The sequence below is a fragment of the Sphaeramia orbicularis genome, chromosome 24 (genome assembly GCF_902148855.1).
Source record: "Sphaeramia orbicularis chromosome 24, fSphaOr1.1, whole genome shotgun sequence".
Taxonomy (NCBI): Eukaryota; Metazoa; Chordata; class Actinopteri; order Kurtiformes; family Apogonidae; genus Sphaeramia; species Sphaeramia orbicularis.
In genome coordinates, this window is record NC_043979.1 from 42778734 (window position 1) to 42790926 (window position 12193).

Here is a 12193-nt window from a genome sequence, read left to right on the forward strand (position 1 = left end):
CAGAAGGTAATTGACTGACTGTTAAGTTTCCCTTCAGTCTCTGAATCTCCTCCAGACGCTGATCCAAACAGAGATGGAAGCATCACATTACAGTGCTCTCTGAACAGACTCGGGTCACTCCATTGTCCAGAGAACAGTTTGCGCTGGGTGAATGAGGAAAGGTCTGAGCTGACGGACACACGCAGTTCCATCAGACAAGGAAGCTGTGTCTCTACTATAACTGTGAAACGTCCGAGTGGACACAACAGGACATACACCTGCCTGTTTGTGGACAAGGATCAAACACTGATATCCGCAGACCACACAGTTGTCTTCATCACTGAGAGAAAAGATAGTCAGACAGAAAATTCGAGTACAGGTAAACAGTATAATATTAAAACATATAATAGAAACTGTCACCACTCGCCCCTAAACTGGAATTTGTTATGATCTTCACATTTACAAAGCTGAGGATCACTCATTTTATAATCAGTCACATGTTTATTTGGGATTTTCTGTTAATTGTAGGAACAATCCTCCTTCTTGAACATATTGGTGCAGCAGTCAGGATGGTGGTGCTGCATAAAGATCATTCTTTAAGACACCTATTCATCATTAATCATCTCATTAATATAATACACATTTATCACAATTCTTTAGTTTGTCACATTCTGTAGTCTGCCAGTTTGGGATTAATAAAGTCTATCTATCTATCTATCTATCTATCTATCTATCTATCTATCTATCTATCTATCTATCTATCTATCTATCTATCTATCTATCTATCTATCTATCTATCTATCTATCTATCTATCTATCTATCTATCTATCTATCTATCTATCTATCTATCTATCTATCTATCTATCTATTTTGTTTGTCAGACGCTCAAACCTCAGAGTTCAGCTGTAGTTTTTCTCACATTCTCACCTAAACACTTCCTCTAACAGCCTATCACAAACACCAACACAGAAGTGCTTAAGAATATGACAGGTGATGAAGGCTGTACACCAAAACATGGACATTGACAAAGTAGACCACCAGTTATTTGAGCTCATTTGCATGCACCTAAATAGTACCAAAACTGAACTCATTCAGATCGGCACCACCCATCAGCTCCACTCCTCCCCCATCTCCTCCATAACATTCTCCGGCCACAACATCCCCCTCTGTCCCACCGTCACTAACCTGGGAGTTGTATTCGACCCCCAGCTTACGTTTAACAAACACATTAGCCATATCTGCAAAAATTCTTTTTTCCACCTCCGCAACATTGCCAAACTCCGCCCCTCCCTCTCCCTCCCTGCTGTAGAGAAGCTTGTTCACGCCTTTGTCTCCTCCAGGTTGGACAATTGTACTGCACTTCTCATCGGGATCCCTGGCAGGAGCCTCTAGAGGTTCCAGCACATCCAAAACACGAGCACATCACCCCTGCCCTTCACTCACTACACTGGCTCCCTGTTCACCTCTACATCGAATTTAAGATCCTTCACACCCATCACTGTCTCCACGGTGAAGCCCCCACTTACCTCACTGAACTCCTCACCCCCCACACCACCTCCAGAACCCGGTCAGGCCAATCACACCGTCTGTGCCCCCCCCAGGACAAAACTTAAAACTATGGGTGACAGGGCTTTTGCTGCCGCTGCTCCCCGTCTGTGGAACGCCCTGCCTGACCACCTCCAGCCCCACAGACCATGGACACTTTAAAAAAGGTCTGAAGACCTTTTTATTCATGAAAGCATTTCCATGATCTCTCAACAGTTATGCATGCTTCTCCTGTTTTTATTGTCTTCATTTTAACTGTTGTTTTTATTTTTAAACTGTTTTTATCTGGCTTACTTATTTTCAATTTTTATTCTCTGTTATTTTTTTGCCTGTAGCACTTTGAGATTTTTAGATAAAAATGTAAAGTGCATTACAAATAAAATGATTTATTATTATTATCATTTTTATCAGCTTGATGGGTTTTTATGTTCTTTTGTTGCAGATCATGTTTGTTTTATCAGGCTCATCATTGTGTGTGTGGGTTTAACAGGCCTCTCATTGACTGCTTGTGTTCTCCCCCGGTGGATGAATAGGAAACGTGAGGACACATGTATAACAAACTAGAACTAAAAAGATGATTATCGATAAAAACTCAGGTTGACTCTGTTTCTCCTTTTCATGTTTCCTCAGGGAATACGACACAGATCAGTCAAAATGAAGTGGTCATGTCTCACTGTGTTGTGGAGGCTTCTGCAGCCTCCGCCGACCCTGACATCACTTATGAAAACCAACAAAACACATAAGAGGACACAGAGTCGTCTGGAATGTCTCACCCATCAGCATTTAATGGGTTTTCTGCTGTACATTTAATCTATATAGACATGATCTTTCTGAGTCCTGGGTATTTAGTATTTTCTGAATCTGTAACAATTGTGCAGGCATAAATTTAGTTATTTCAGATTAATGTGTTTGATTTTTTTTTTTTTTACAGGAAAATGTTGTATATCATTAAAATCAAATCCACTTTATTGTAATCCATGAACGAATGATATAGGTGGATGTAAAACCTTTATTTTAAATCTTATTGTACATTTTAAGACAGAAAAAAAAAAAAAAAAATCAAAAATGTACATTGTCTTAAAAACCTGATCTGTCTTGGTGGAGGTCTGCGCTCTCCGAGTGCTTTTCTTGTTTAATTATGTATTGTGAACAGAATTAATCCGAAAATATCAGTTTATAAAAATACCTTATACTTTAGTGTAAATACAGATATACCATCAAACCTCAGCCACTGAACTAGAAAACAGAAGAACAAATAATGCGTCAAGTAACACTTATTATTTAAAGACGCCAAAAACATGAGGCTGACACTGATAAACTGATTTAAATTCAGGGCTCTGACTGATCGTAGACTTTACATAAAGATGGATGTGGTGAAAACATTTCAGCTTTGGACAAAACTAATCAGTCCAATGACGCATGTAAAAGTAAATAAACAGAAGTAGATATACATTCTGCAGTATTACCTATAGGACACATAACACAGTACATGTTGCACTTCTTAACATCTTAACTGTCACCAGAAGCTGCTCTATACATATATTCTTTTCATTATTTTACTTTTTTATTATTACTACTTATGGTTGTTATATCCTTCATCTACAGTAGATAGATAGATAGATAGATAGATAGATAGATAGATAGATAGATAGATAGATAGATAGATAGATAGATAGATAGATAGATAGATAGATAGATAGATAGATAGATAGATAGATAGATAGATAGATAGATAGATAGATAGAGACAACATTTATCTGGTCTGAGGTCAGTTCGTTCCTCTTTGTCTCATTACAACACCTTCCTGAGAAGAAATGAAGAATTGTTTTCATGAGAACCAGTGATCTCAGCAGTGGAAGAAGAGCTGTGAGGTGTGAATGTCTGATGATGAACAGATGAACTTGACAAACGTAAGTGATGCACAGTGGTGGGTGTTGGATTGTGTCTGACAACCTGTGATGGCCGTGCCCATAGCCACACAAAAGGTTGCAGCAGCCACACTCACAAACACCGCCACCACATATCGAATTATGTTGAGCCGCAGTCACTTGGTACACATACAACACTCAGTGTAATTTTGTTTAAAATTGTTTTATTATCACTTTGATAATACACTGTCACTAGATGGAGCATGCACATTTAGTTTACATTGTTTGTCATTTTGCTATTAATTAATTTTTCTTTTCTTTGAGTCACATGGCTTTTGGGTGGCATTTCCTGCTGCAGACTACAGATGGGGCTGAGGATGAAGCAGGGTTTTTATGCTGAAGTCCCTCCCATGGACCAGACCAAGAGCTTGTACATCAGAGGGGGGATTAGGGTTTCTTTGTGTTAGTTTTAGTTTATGTCTATTTACGTACCCCCTGTGTGTTAACCGTGGTTTGCTCTATTAGTGTATATGTTGCCCCAGTGCCACAGTCTGGCAGGTTTGTCAGTTGAGTTAATGTATAGTTTTGTTAGCATTTTTCTTCAGTAGAGTTTGTGATGGAAAATTACAATTCACCATCTATTCAAGTTAACCTTTTGAACTTTGTGCTTAAACTTATGAACGTTGTGTTCTCATCTCTGCTGCATCTAGCTGAAACTGTGTTTTCACTTCTGCTGTGTCTAGCTAAAACCAGCCTGACCTTATGTTTGTGGTCACAGGGTGCAACTTCTTTTTACCGTTGTCGCACCTGGTGTCTGCTACACTCGCTGTGTTAGATATGTGTTAAAGTTCATCCAGTACACACCAATGTAACTATAAGTGAATGCCTAGTTCCTGTTTACTGTCTAGGAAATGTCTAATACCATTATAAAAAGCCACAGAGATCTCACTCTTGTGAGACACTCATAGGATGTCATTTTGATACGTACTTGGCTGTCTCCTGATTGCAATCAATAAATGGTTTTGTAAGACAACGGACTGCCTGAACCTCTTCACTCATCGAGTTACAATAGAAATTTCCAACACAAGTTATATTTTGCTGACCTCTTTTAAGGGCCTTATAACTCTAATTTCAGTTATCTGTTTTGTAAAGATATTTTTCCTGGAAATAAACCCCTTTTTCCAGAACTTTAAACCTGTGTTTTGTGCTTTGACTGCTTGGTCCACAACACAACCCATGGACTCAGCTCTAATTCCACACATAACACAGAATTGCACGATCCAAGACAAAGTGACAAGACTTCTCATGACATTTATGGTAAAGATAAAACCTTGGATTGAACTGATTGAAAATCATAATAACTGCAATTGTTAATTTCCAATTATCTATGTGCTTATGTTCGGGTAAAACTGCTCTGCACTTTATCATCTTGTGTGACGAAAAGTTCTGATTTATGGGTTTGGATGCTGCACATTTTTAGATTTAAGTTCTCCCACAGCATTTTTACCATCAGATAAGGCCACTCTCTGAAATCACTAGATGTATTTCTATTTGTTAAATGTGCATTTTGCATTAGAAAATGTTTATGGAAAGAGTAATAGCATTTTTTGTTCACGTAAGCATAGAACATAATACAATTGAGTCTATATTGTCAATGTATAACAATATTTAAAACACAGTTTTCTTTTCGGTGATTGCAATATACATATACACCACTGGACACGGTGACCAAAGGAAAAGATACCAAATAAAGAGAACAGTCGATTGGGAAAAATTTTACACATTTTCATGTAACAAATATGTAAATTTAGGCTGTAAATGTAAGTCAGTAAATCACATTTTTAAAATAAGCAGAGAAGACCTTCTTGGACCTGAGGGGTCATTGCTGGTATACATATAAATCAAATAAATTTATAATGTTTTAAAAAACATCAATTGTAAGGTTTTACGCATAGAGGAAACTGAGACATCTTTTGTGAATAAACCTTGACTTAGTGACTTTAAGTGTTTGATCAGCTGACTGATCAGTTGTTTGTGGTGTCTTCCACATGTTCTGCTGCAAGAGACTGTGATGAAGATATGGAATTAGTGCATTGTTTCATCACTGAAAAAAGACATAACAGACATTTTACATCGAAAACAACAACATCTGTTTCATCTACTGTTTGTTAGTCATGTGTAACATAACCTACAGCGCCACCCTTTGGTGACAGAACACAACCCAGATTATTTGCTCCAACCAGTTCATGGAAATGCACAAAATTTACATTTTCATGTTTGTGAAAAGCTTCTTCCTCTTTCCTTCTCATGATCACAACTATTTTTTTTTCTAGGATTATCTTTCTTTATCTTTATATTTAAGGTTTTCTATATGTGATGCGCAGATTCATGAGGGGCTTTGACAAAGTTGAGTCTATTTAACCAAATATGAGTGTGTTTCAATAAATCATGAATGAAGAATAATCTGCATTTAAGCATCTCTGACTGAGTCGTTACTTTATTAGGGACCGAGCCGAAAGGTAAGGCCCTCTCACACAGTGAGAGGCCTTGTCTGCAAGCAAGGCCCTATTGTTTTTTTTCGTTCGCTTTTTATTATTTTTCCGCCGTCACTTTGAACTGGATTTTGACCCCCTAAACATGCTCAAAAACTCACCAAATTTGGCACACATGTCAAGCCTGGCGAAAAATTTGATAAAATGAAAAAATTCACCCCATAGGTGCCAAAATGGGCTCTCTAGCGCCACCTATGTGAAAAAAACGGCAACAGCCCTAGTGGCCAGTAGGAATGTCGTAGAGACATGGAACCAGTGCCAAAATGTTTGTTGGATGAAGCACTACAAATGATACACCGATGCCCCTAACCTAACTCCAACAGGAAGTTTGCAATATGCCTTTCAAAATAAAATTTTCAAAACTAACTCCGATGACACCGTTTGTCCAATTGACTTTTAAATAGCACCAAAACATAGAGTGATCCCTCCTCAAAAAAGTGATCTCACACTTTTTGCAGAACTGTCTTAGTTTTTTTTTATTTTTTTTTATGAGCCCGCAAAGTTGCGATGTTTGGAACTTATTTTTCACTTTGCAGTTTTTCCCCACATGTGACATATCTACACGTTCATGGGTCTCACCACAATGCTGACATGCAAAAAAATTTTGAGATAGGATGTACGGTTATTGATTTATAATAATTTGTTTATTTTCATACTTTTTCCACTTTAGACTGCCATTTGACTCCCTTAACATGCTCCAAAACTCACCAAATTTGCCATGTATGTCATGGCTAGTGAAAACTTTGATTCAATATCAAAATTAACTCCTTGGGTGCCAAAATGGACTCTGTAGCGCCACCTTTGTACTAAAAAACACACAAAATCTGCCCTAGCGGCCAGTAGGAATGTCATACAAACATGAAACAAATGCCAAAATGTTGGTCTGATTGAGCCCGACAAATCATACACTGACACTCATGAGCTAACTCCAACAGGAAGTTGGCAATCTGCCTTTGAAAGTTACTCTACGTTTCTGCAATTACTGCTTATTCATTTCAGACTTTTGACAAAAAAGTTATACCTCATTATATTTCCACAAGTCTGCAGAATCCAAAAGTGAAAGAATTTTTCAGATATGACCTACGGTTATGGAATAATGGTGATTTTTTGAAGAGTATGTTTAGTTTCACTTTTCACAATGACAAAATCCCTATATAACACTTACCAGTGCAAGTTTATGTGTGTCTGACAATAGACTAGTGGATAGCATAGTGGTCTATTGTGTGGGAGGCATGAGTTCAAACCCCAGGCAGGTCATTTACTCCCCCCCCTCACATTTTGAATAGGTTTTGCTGCATTATATTGTGGATATTGGACATTTTGCACACATTATAAAGTACACGGAGTACATTTTTTCAAAATAAAACCCCTATTAAAAATAATACATAATGTCTATGACATAGCTTCTTTTCATTTTTATGACCAAACACTCAACTGTTTGTACAATGTTTCTTCATTCAAAAGTACTCTTTCTCACAGACACACATGCTCACACAATAGGGTTTTTCCAAAATAAAAGCCTTAAATGTGAGAAATCATCACTTTTATGCTCCATTATTCATACAATTTCAATTCATTTTTCAAACTCATTCTTTCTCTCATACAAAACAAATGCACATACACACAGTAGGGTTTCCAAAATGAAAGTCTCATTTAAAGGTGATGGTGGTTTCAGCAGAGGGTCGCTGCTGTTCTGTACAGATGTAAGGAGGACAGACACTAAAGGGTGGGAACTGGTATCAGGACGGAGAGGTGTGAGTGGAGCTGAGGTGTTGACGGTCACGGGAGGTGGATCACGGGGGAGGCGGAACGCCCGGTGCAAGGTCCCGCCCAATGCTGCTTGCAGCTTTAATTTTTGATTGTGGTGGAAGGGCTTCAAAAGTCCCATTACGTCAAGGAAGACAGACCTACTTATAAATGATCTAACATCTAAAAGAAAAGGCAGGTGTTCTGATGGTTTTCCTTTTATACATTAAGTGTTTGCATGTGGGAGGATGTGGTTTATAATGACATCAACTGTTGTTCTTAAAATATCTTCTCTCTAAATTCTAAAAGACTGAAGTCACAGAGAGGAGGAAGAGGTGCGTGAAAAAACAAGGAGTAGAAATGTGTTTTCGTGACTGAATCATTTGTTCATAGAGTGTGAGAACAAGTCAAAGACGGAGACAAATGATGGGTGAATTTATGTGGATTTTACTGTGTTTGATTTTTCTCCAATTAACAGGTAAGGACGGAAATCAAAATAATCTTCATATTTGTGATTTGTATCATTATTCAACTCTTTATTGAGTTTAGTGGACTGAAAACAACATTAAAACTACACTTTCATTTTATTTTATGTTTCATTTCTCAACAGAAACTGATGGATACATCATCAATGTCTTTGTCCAGAATGGGAATGATGCCACTTTGCCTTGTATGAATGTGATCAGTGGTCAACATGGGTGTGAGAAGACTACATGGACTTTCAAAGCTGCAAAAAGACAATCAGCAGTGGAGCTAATTAAAGATGGAAAGGTTAAAGAATCTGTTTTAAATCAATCACACAGACTGAGTATTACAGCAGACTGTTCTCTGCTTAAAAACAAAGTCACAATGTTGAATGCAGGTCGCTATTACTGTAAACAAAGTGATGAAACAAAAGAACACCATGATGATGATGATGATGATGAGGTTCATCTGTCTGTTGTGACCAGTGAGTATTTTCAGCACAGTCTGTCGATGTAAATAAAAATACTGACACATCATAACAACTAGAATTTCACTGATGAAATTACATTCTTTTCTTTTTGTGTTTCTTACAAAATATCTCCTCCTTCCACAGTGACTGAAAGGAAGGACATTAATGTACAGTTCATCTGCGCTGTGTGGACACAACAAAAATGTGAACACACAGTGAAGTGGCTGTATGATGGTGAAGTAATGAACAGTGTGACTAAAGTTTCAAAGATATCATACATCTGTTTGGACGCTGTGACCTTTGGATAATAAACCACTGAATTATGAGTTGCTGGAGTGTGAAGTGACAGATGCAGTCAGTAAAAAAGTGCATCGCTTTCCCTTTAAATCTGCAGTTCAGAAAACAGGTAGGAATACAGTCATCTGTTTAACATCACTTTAATCAAGCAATACTCAGATAAATATTGGTTTCTGTGACTATTGTTTAGTTTTATGTCATATCTATGTTTCAGTCTGTAAACATCAGACTGACAGTTTTTCCGCCATAACATGCACCACTGCTCAGAAATTCTACAAACAGACACAAAAAGAAAAACTCCATATGATTAGAATAACTTTTTTGAGTTCTGAATGTGTTAACCACGGTGTATTGATAATCTGTCTAACATTGCTTTATGCAACAAATACTCACACAAATATTGGTCTAAGTTATTGTCCATTGATTATGTGGCTCCAAAATGACAATACAGCACGGGCTTCTTAAAGACAGGCGCTTTTATTTAGCCTTTCAAACGCCGTGAAAACTAAAAGAAATAAAATACAATTGATTTAGGCACTGAAGCCTAAACAACATGAAATGTACATAACAAAAGGCTATCCTACCTCGTGACCACCTGTCACTTCGGAGGTCTCAGTAGTAAACAGTCTTTTCGTTTTATGAATTCTTATACAGCTAGCTTCCTTTTGCAGCTACTGCAAACGTGGCTTCATCGAAGGCTTCAGCATGTCTGGGCCAAAACGGAACTCGAATATTCTCCAACTCTCACCAAGTCTCGCGATAACAGCGATAAATAGACCGAAATAAATAAAATGCTTTACATTATCCTCAATATAACAAATAATGCCTCCTATACATGAAACAAAACATATTTCCATAAATGAAGATAATAACATAATTATAATATTCCATCAAATATTTTAACTCTTAAAACAAAACATAAATTTCTTCCATGCTTACATCATTACACTGACTCTTACACTCCCACCAAAATCACTCATTTACTCTCAATGTGATTTTCTATTAAGAGTCAAAGTTAGAATTTGAGTCCATTTTAGTTTGTGCGTCAGTCTCAAGTAAAGTCACGACTTTGTGAATAGGTCGTTCTAAATGTATCAGTCTTGTCAGTGGTTTCCCTTTGTCAAAGATAGTTTCACTGGTCTTGAGCTTCACCTTTCGGACTTTGCCGTCTGAGCTTTCTAGAGTCTCCATCACTCGAGCGAGTTTCCATTTACATCTTGGAGCATTGTCATCCTGTAGTATCACGATATCATTTACTTGTAGGTTTCGTGAAACTTTCTGCCATTTCTGTCTCTGTTGAAGATTTAACAGATATTCTTGCCTCCATCTTTGCCAAAATTCATTTGCCAAGAACTGGACTCTTCTCCATCTTTTGTTCAAGTACAAATCATCTTTACAAAACTGTCCTGGAGGGGGAAGAATAACTGAAGACTTCATCGTTAATATATGATTGGGAGTCAACGGTTCTGGACCTGTGGGATCATTGAGATGTTCAACACTTAAGGGTCGACTATTGATGATTGCCATTGTCTCATAAAGGAGTGTTCTTAAACTAGTGGTATCAAGTCTGTTCGAGAACTTGTCTCGCATTGCTGTTAATATGCTTCGCACCGTTCGAATTTGGCGTTCCCAAATGCCTCCCATGTGGCTAGCTGATGGAACGTTTATCACAAAGTCACAACCAATGGCTCTTTGTGGTTCTTGATCCATATCCTTCATTAACTCTGAGAACTCTCTCTTAGCGCCCATAAAATTTGTCCCTTGGTCACATCTTAATTGTCAAACAGGACCCCTTATGGCTATCAGCGTTCGCAGGGCATTCATGAAAGCATCTGTTGTTAAGTCATCCAGTGTTTCAATGTGCACAGCTCGTTAACATAAGCATGTGAACAATAATCCATATCTTTTAACTTCCTTCCTTCCTTCTTTTACGACAAATGGGCCAAAACAGTCGACGCCACAGTAGGTAAAGGGAGGGGCTGATTCTGTTCTTATTTCTGGCAAATCTGCCATCTGTTGGACATTTGTTGCCTTTCTGTATCTTCTACATTTTACACAACGGTAGATGTATGAAGAAACCAAATTTCCACATCCCAATATCCGTAATCCATTTGCACGTAATACATTCATAGTTATGCCTCTTCCTTGGTGATGTACACGTTCATGGTGATGTTTCACGAGTAGGGCTGACACGTGCGATTCCTTAGGGAGAATAGCAGGGTGTTTGACATCATAGTGTAAGGCTGATTGAGATAATCGTCCTCCCACCCTGAGAACATCTGACTTGTCCAGGAAAGCATTTAACTGTCTTAGTCTATTGTGTTTGTGCAGAATGTTTTCCCTTTTGGCTCTAATATTCTGTATTTCCTCTGGAAAAGCTTCTGTTTGTACTAGTTTAAAGATGAACATTTCTGCATTTTTTCTCTCTTCTAGATCTGTGACTTTGTTTGTTCTTTGCTGGACACCTTTGAACTCTTTGATAAATCTTTTGAGTCTGGCGATCACCTTTACTGCTCTCAACCACTCAGAAAACTTCTTTAAATGTTCCAGCGATGAGTTGGCTTCTTTTGATTGTACAGTATGTGTGTAACCTTTACGGAGTTCAGGATCTGTGTCCTCTATTTCTCCCACTGTTTCCTCTTTGACTGGAAGATCTTGTTTCCAAAGAAAAGCGGGGCCTTTTAACCAGTTTGAGTCTTTCAGCTGAGTTGCGCTTAAACCTCTTGAGGCATGATCAGCCGGGTTATTTTCTGAATTGACGTGTGCCCATTGTTCAGGGCTTGTGCTTTGTCTTATGCGCTGGATTCGATTGGCGACGAATGTGTGAAATCTTTTGGCATCGTTGCTTATGTATGCCAGTACAACTTGTGAATCTGTCCAATAAAATTCTTTGAGATTCTCGATTTCAAGTTCTCTTTTGATAACATCTGAGTTGCGAACTGAAGTCACAGCTGATACCAGTTCAAGCCTTGGAATGGTCGTTTGTTTAGAGGGAGTAACTCTGGCTTTACCCATCACAAGTGAGCAGGTAATCTGTCCTTCTTTGCCTATTACTCTGAGATATGAACATGCACCATAACCACTCAGGCTTGCATCCGAGAAGTTATGCAACTCATACTGTATCCCACTGATGTTCTGTGAGTAGCTTCGTGAGATCTTCAGAGCAGCCAGTTTGGGCAGGTCTCTCAACCATGCTTCCCACTGTGGTAGAATGTGGTCGGGTAGATCATCATCCCAATTAACTTTGTCTTTGCACAACATTTGTAGTATT